Source organism: Phascolarctos cinereus, unplaced genomic scaffold, assembly GCF_003287225.1.
Source record: "Phascolarctos cinereus isolate Bilbo 61053 unplaced genomic scaffold, phaCin_HiC Scaffold_9;HRSCAF=440, whole genome shotgun sequence".
NCBI lineage: Eukaryota > Metazoa > Chordata > Mammalia > Diprotodontia > Phascolarctidae > Phascolarctos > Phascolarctos cinereus.
The window spans coordinates 86,527,608-86,535,275 of record NW_027556402.1 but is presented as its reverse complement, the minus strand read 5'-3'; the positions used below and the strand labels follow the sequence as shown (position 1 = coordinate 86,535,275).

Genomic DNA, 7,668 nt, shown 5'->3' with positions numbered 1-7,668 from the left:
ACATAATCTTCCATCCAGTGACGCTGACCTGTTCCACGAACAACAGTCTCCAACTCTCTGCTCCAGGCATTCTCTCTGATTGTCCTCCATGCCTGGAATTCTCCCCCCCCTCCACTCTATGACTACTGACCTCCTTGACTTCCCTGAAGTCCCAAATGAAATCCCACCTTTTACAGGAAGCCTTCTCCACCCACTCAATTCCAGTGCCTTCTCTCTCTTCATTATATCCTATTTATCTTGTATATAGCTTGCTCTGTATATGTTTGTCTGCAGTTGCTTCAGCCATTAGATGGTAAGCTCCTTGAGGGTAGGGACTATCTTTGGCCTATTTTTGTATCCTCTGTTCTTGGCATAGTGCCAGGCACACAGTAGGCACTTAATAAACGTTTATTGATCGATTAATTTTAAAGGCACTGTAGTTAACATCTAATCCCTTCATTCTACAATTACGGAAAGTGAGGTTCTAAGAGATGACTTGATTTGCTTAGAATCAGCGGCAGAGTCACATTTGAACTTAGGTCTGTCTTTATCCAAGTCACTGCAGTACATAACTTGTAGGCAGATCCCACATTCAACTTTTTGAGATTCAAGTACATAATATATACATATGTATTTATTTAAGGCAACAACTTAAACGTTAGGGAAAGGATATGGCCTACAGAAATAAAGACTATTTTTGGAGGAACACAAAAGAGTAAAAGGGATGGGTCCTGATTATGGAAAAACTAATATTCTAAGTTAGATAACCTTAGCTAGGTGGCTCAATGGATAGAACACTGACCTAGAGCCAGGAAGACTCTTCTTCCTGAGTTCAAATCTGGCTTCAGATACTTACTAGTACTGTGACCCTGGGCAAATCACTTTATTTACCCTGTTTGCCTCAGTTTCCACATTTATCAAATGATCTAGAGAAGGAAATGACAAATCACTGTAGTATTTTTGAAGAAAAGCAAAGGCAATGGGGAGCATGTTGGGTTCTGGGGACCTTAATGAAAACAACCACCAAGGCTGGAACACAGGGTTTGAGTTGGAAACCAGTGGTGAAAAGGTTGGATTTGGTAGGCTGGGACCAAAACACTTAAGGCTAGGGAATTTGGAGTTCATCCTGAAGACAGTGGGAGCCATTGAACGTTTTCTAAGCAGAAAAGTAACATGATTTCAACAAAAGCTCACCGACAGCACTTTCAATATTGTGGGGCAAGTAGTATTATCATTGCTCCCCATCTTAGAGGGGAAGAAAAGCCTTATAGAGATTAAGGTACTTGCTCTTGGCCACACAGCTAATAACAGATCCAGGATTTAAACCCAGTCTTGTTTGCTTGATTGTTTTACTTCACATCCAGAATTTTCCCACTATACCACATATATTGTATAGTATGAGAGAAATGATTATTAATAACTAATGATTTGGGGAGATTCAGATTTCCCCCTTTTTCTTTTATCCTCATTTCAAGACATGTCTCTGAAGGTTGAGCTAACCTTGTCCTCTATCCAGACCCAACCCAGGTGAGGCAGCCATTGCGTTCCACTCAGGTTTGGGTGGGGATAAATTCTCTGAATAGATTGCCCAAAGTTGGAGTTAGAAGTAAATGACATAATCAAAGTTCAGGTCGAGCCCCTCATTGTAATAATCATTCTCCTATGAATAGTTAGCCAATCAAAGTTGATTGTTCCGAGGGGGAGGGGAAAGAACACTCCTCCACCAAAAGAGCAATTAAGCTGTGAGCCTGCCCCGCTCCACCCATGATTGTCTTTGGTCTAAGAAGAAGATGGCCAAATGACCATCCTTTTATTTAAATACTGACATTATTAGTAAAATGATTAAAGTACCCAAAATTCTCTCTGGAACCTTTTTTAAATGTCACAAGTAAAAGCCTTTCCCCCCCAAAAAAATTATTTTTGTATGCTGAATAATGCCTTCTACATATACACATAATACCATTTTTCAGTTGTATATTGATGTACTGGTTTATGCATGTGATCTCCCTTAGAATGTAAACTTCTCCAGGGCTTGAGCTATTTTTCCTTTTTCTTTGTCTCTAGAAATTAGCAAAGTGGCTGACATATATGGCAAGCACTTAAATTCTTCACTGATTGATATAGATGTGATTAGTCATTTTAAGAAATTTTCAATTCATAATAGCTCTTTGGTACTATATATTTTCTCAGTCAATGAGTAGTAACAATACAGTTTCTATTATTTGGAGGGGGTATGTTTTATATATAAAAGGGTCCTTCAGTTGCTGTATACCAGAAATGTTGAACATGTAGATAGCAGACCACAACACTGTCATGTTAGCCCAAACCACATTAAAATGTAATGGGAAATATATAACAAAATAAACAATAATACAATAAAACATAGATAATGTTAATATGTAGCTTTCTAAGTCAAAATGCAGCCCACAGGGATCCTTATTATGTGGTTTAATAGCTCCTTTGTATTTGAGTTTGTCACCAATGCTCTGTATCAAGCTTTTTTTTGTCTCCCATGCTTGCCATTAAAAAAAAACACCCCCCCCATATGTATATATTTACTTATTTATAAATTACTAGTACTAGTACTAGTGTACTGGTAATAATATCAATTATACATCTTACACATAAATATAAAAATTTTAAATGATGAGCTAAGGATAGAATAATATGATCCTAGGGGAAAAATAGGGAGCCACTGCAGTGTGTCTGCATGACTGACTTGTTGAGACCTGCTTTAAGCAGGACAGCTAGGTGGCGCCATAGTGCACAGAGTGCCAGACCTGGAATCAATAAGACTCATCTTTCTGAGTTCAAATCTGGCCTCAGACGCTTACTAGCTGGGTGGCCTTGGGCAACACACTTAACCTTGTTTAAGTGTTTTTGGACTCCTAATGTCTCCAGATTTGTATAATAGAAAGTCTATTGGACTTGGGAGTCAGAAGAGCTGGCCTTGAGTTCAGGCTCTATTCTTCATAACCCCTGAGACTTCTCTAAGCTCTGGTTATTTATTTCATCAGTAAATTAGGGAGTTGCAATTATTGCAACATTATTCCAAAGGCACCTTTCAGCAGAAAACCCTATAATGTAATATTAAGCCATATAAATGAAGTCCAAGGGTATTTTCACCACTTCGGAACTTCAGTGCTAAATGATGCTTCCTTGTTCTGCATCATATTAGATAAGAATGAAATTGCCCTAGTCAAAACTCTAATTTTCTAGTAATTAAAATTGTAATTTTGACTATTTTTCCTTGTGATTAGAAACATTAATTCATGGTATTCTTCAATTATATGTCAAGGAAACATAGCTTTGTTATTGTCAAAATCCCCTGTACCATTAACAGTAACAACCTAATAGACAAATCAGGGAGTTGCCTGAGGCTCAGAGGTTAAGTAATTGGCCTCTGGTCTTACACTTTGTAAAAGTCATTTGGGATTTGAATCTTCTTGACTCCAAGTATAACACTCCCTTCTATGTAGTCATGCTAGTAATTATACACCAATAAAGTTATATTAAATATACTCATGAAAGAACAAGGTTAAATGCCAACATAGTTGAATACAGAGACAATTGGAAAGACAGCATGATACAATGGAATGAGTACTGGTCCAGGAGACATGATACCTAGGTTATGATCCTGGTTTAACCACTTACCAACTATGACCTGGGGCAAATAACTCAACACTCTGAGCCTCAGTTTTCTGATCTGTCAAATGAGGCTAAGGCATGTAAGTGACTCACCCAGAGTCACATTACTAGTGTCAGAGAGAGAATTTGAACCCAGACCTCCTTAACTACAAGTACAACATTCTATATACATTTCGCCATGCTACTGTCAACAGGTTAAAATATCATTTATGCTTTCAGGGTCTGAGAACTCAATAAGATGGAAAGGAACTTTCAGATAATTTTTAGGCTCCTTTGCATATGTAAATGAATGAATGAATGAATGAAAATGCATTTACATGCCAAGCAGAGTATATGCTAGGAAAACAAATATCCAAGCAAGCATCAAAGTGCTAATATTCTAATAGAGGGAAACAATACATATAGTTGTCAGGTCCCAGGGACGGGTGTTTTGGTTTGTGATGCCAAAGGCCTGGTAAATAGGCCCATAGAGGAGTTCGTTTGCATGCCCTTTTCAGTAGCAGTGACAGTATTGATTTGATTGTGGATCAAGGGGAGGCAAGAAGTTGGCTAGGGTGGGGTGTGAAGCATGTTTGAGGCCAGGTAGATTTAGTGGGCCCTGTGCTCAGTAACCTCACTAACCAGGATAGCAAGGCCAGGGCAGGAGCCAATTGATTCAGTCACCCAGGGCAAGGTCTCTGGAAGTCTAGAGAAGAGAAAAAGAGAGAAGATGGTCAGGGCAGAATATAAAGCATAGCTAGGGCAGCTATAGACTGTGAGCCATGGAACGCATCGGCTAGGACGGACTGGACCCCAGACTGGGAGGTCCAAGTGTGTGGCGGCATTCAAGATCCAATAAACCATTTGTTGGCCTCCAGATGCTTATTAAAATGCATGCCTTAAAGCTTGGAGCAACATTGCAGATGTAAAAGATATAAAAAGAAAACATAGGAAGGTCAGATAGTCTAAAAGAAGGTAAAGAGAAAATGCATCGGCATGTTTTCCTTCCTCTATGCCTGGGGCCCTGAGCATCACACATTCCCTTTTCAAAATGTATCACTTTATTTAGAGAGGCAGCAGAGTATAGTAGATGAGTTTGTAGTTGGGAAGATCAAGGTCAAATTCTGCACATCACCTTTGTGACCATGGCAACTCTCTAAGTAAGACTGTAAGCTGCGAATGAGCAGCCCATCTGCATCAATGGAGGGACATTCTACAGTGGATTGGCCAGTGAAATCACAGGTCTAGATTTTCCCAATCTCTTTTTTTATCTTAGGTACCTTTGTCAATTACTTTGAACCTGAGAGTAGACATTATATAACTACTGTTATTTAGTCGTTTGGCCATATCTGATTCTTCACAACCCTGTGGACCATAGCACACCAATACTGTCCGTGAAGTTTTATTGGCAAAGATACTAAAGTGGTTTGCCATTTGCTCCTCCAGCTCATTTTACAGATGAGGAAACTGAGGCAAACAAGGTTAAGTGATTTATCCAGGGTCACACAGCTAGGAAGTATCTAAGGCTGGATTTGAACTCGGGTCTTTCCTGAGTCCAGGCCTGGAGCTCCATCCATCGAGCCACCTGGCTGCTTCATTATATGACTTCCTCAAGTTGTTTTTTTTTTTTTAGTCATCACTTACAGATATATGTGCCAATGCAGGTGTAACATAAATTTAAGTTTACCCTAAATTATCTTGTTCTTCCCATAAAAAGTCCAATCTATATGCCAAGATGACCATTGTGGGGGGCAGTGAAGGATAAATATTACTCAGGGAGGAAAAGATGTTTTCCCCCCTCTTAATGTAGGGATTTGTTGGGTTTTATTTTTTAATAAAAATATTTTCCTCCATGTTCTCTTTTCTATTTGCTCTGCGTGATGTCCTCCTTAAAAATTAAAAAGAAAGTAACATGTAAAAAATCAAGATAAAACTGTTAAAAAAGAAAGTATTTGCTTCTGAAAGCTTAAGCTGGGGAGAGAAGAGGGAGAAGCTTTCAAAGGGCTATAGCTAGGCAGTTCCCTGGATGCCACCTGGAGTTTGAAACCTGCAGGAGACCTTGCCTCCCACTAATGGAGGAAACTAACTAAATAATCATCTTTTTATTCTATGTTCCAGTTAGTGTCTGGTCACTTTCTGAGAACATAGTAAGAATGCCTGACATTTGTGGACAGCATTAATATTTATGAAGCTCTTTCCTTGCAGAAAGCAGCCCTGCATAGTACAAAGAGAACTGGCCTTGGGGCCATGAAGCCCAGGGTTGAAGTACACCCTCTGACATCTATGGGCTGTGTGACCTTGGGCAAGGCGTTTCCATCTAAATGCCCTAGTCCAGTGGCATCAAACTCAACTAGAAAAAGATCTCAGTGAGCCACACCTAATGACTTAGAAAACTACAAATTGATGTTATTTATGTTGTATTGTATTTTATTTTGCTAAACATTTCTCAGTTATATTTTAATCTGATTCGAGCAGCACTTGGGATTTTTGCAAGTCATGAGTTTGACATCTCTGCTGTAGTCAACTCTCTCAAACTTTAAGTCCCAACCAAAGTGCCAACCTTCATTGGTAGGTGGAGTTCTTCACCTAGAAGCTTCCTATGTCAATGAAATTAATTACAGGTCCAGTCCCAATACCTTCTTCACAGTATACCCTTGAGTTTTCTCAGTTATATGCCTGTTTCCTCAGCTATAGAAATTATAACACCTCATAGGGTGTTTAGGAGGTAATATTAGATAAAAAGCATTACAAACTTTAAAGTGATATATAAATGACTGTTGTCACTGATATTCCTTTCTGCACATGTGACTTAGGGCAAGTCACTTCACTGGGCCTCAGTTTCTTTGTCTGCAAAATGAGGGGATTATATTAGATGACCTCTAAGGTTTCTCCTTGCTCTAAATCCATGTACTATGAACTCTATCTTACTCTGTTTCTCTCACCACCATTTTGTTTAAACTAAATTTTTTAGTCTAAGTATCAATGAACTGTTGAAAGAAAGTAAAAATGATACATAATTTAGATACCAGTTAACCTTGACACTCTTTACTATGTAACTGCTTTTTTTTTAATGGCCTGAAAATTTAAAAATTATTTTTAAACTTACCCAGAAAAGCAGTATATATGTTCATCTGTTTCTCCTGTCCCCACCCCCTATCTACTTCTGATTTAAGAGTAAACTTGCCAGGGAGAAGCTAAGGGACTAATGGACATTTGAATAAAACAAATCAGGTAACACCTTTTTTTTTTTAAGTTTTTTTTTTCCTTTTGGCAAGGCAATTGGGGTTAAGTGACCTGCCCAGGGTCACACAGCTAGTAAGTGTCAATGTTTGGTCAGAGTAAGGATTTGAACTCAGTCCTCCGACTCCAGGGCCAGTGCTCTATCCACTGTGCCACCTAACTGCCCTCGCCTTAAAGTGACTGTTTTAAGTTTCAAAATCCCAGTGGGGGGTTTAAGTTATTTAAATGAACCAGAGGTTTAAAAAAGCAAATTGAATAAGTTATATGAATTCATGGAACAAGTGAAAATAAAAACAATATCTAAGTACAAAAGTGTCTTGTTGACACTTGCCATGACCATCAATGTTTCAATCTCGAAGGCCCTGTTAAATTTAGCTGGCTTAAATCATGTCTCATTTTCAAAACCACTTTTGCACAGCTCTCCTGTTTCACCTTTTTTTTTCTCTATTTTTTCCATTCACTTTTTTATTTTTATAAGAATGTTAGAGCTCTTTTACCCTGGGACACTAGACTAAAAATCTGAAGAGCTGGGTTCTAGTCCAAGTTTTGCCACTAATTAGCTATTTCAGAGGGTCAGCAGACTATGGCCTGAGGGCCAAATCCAGCCCACCACCTATTTTTGTCTAACCTGTGAACTAAGACTGGTCTTGACATTTTAAAAAATGTACCCTTAGGGCCATAGCCGGCTGACCACCTGAATATCTAATCTCATCTAGCAATGCCACTGAGAAGTTAAAGGTCAAAAATGTCCTCAAGGACCTTTCTATATGCCTGCTAATAAATAGAACCCACTATTACAAATTAGAAATTACAGATTTCTAA

General features: G+C 38.7%; 1 pseudogene; it reads left to right on the top strand.

Annotated features, from left to right (window-relative positions):
- The window catches only part of LOC144455441 (serine/threonine-protein kinase PAK 5-like), a 209,307-nt pseudogene that overhangs the window by 180,969 nt on the left and 20,670 nt on the right, over positions 1-7,668 (top strand).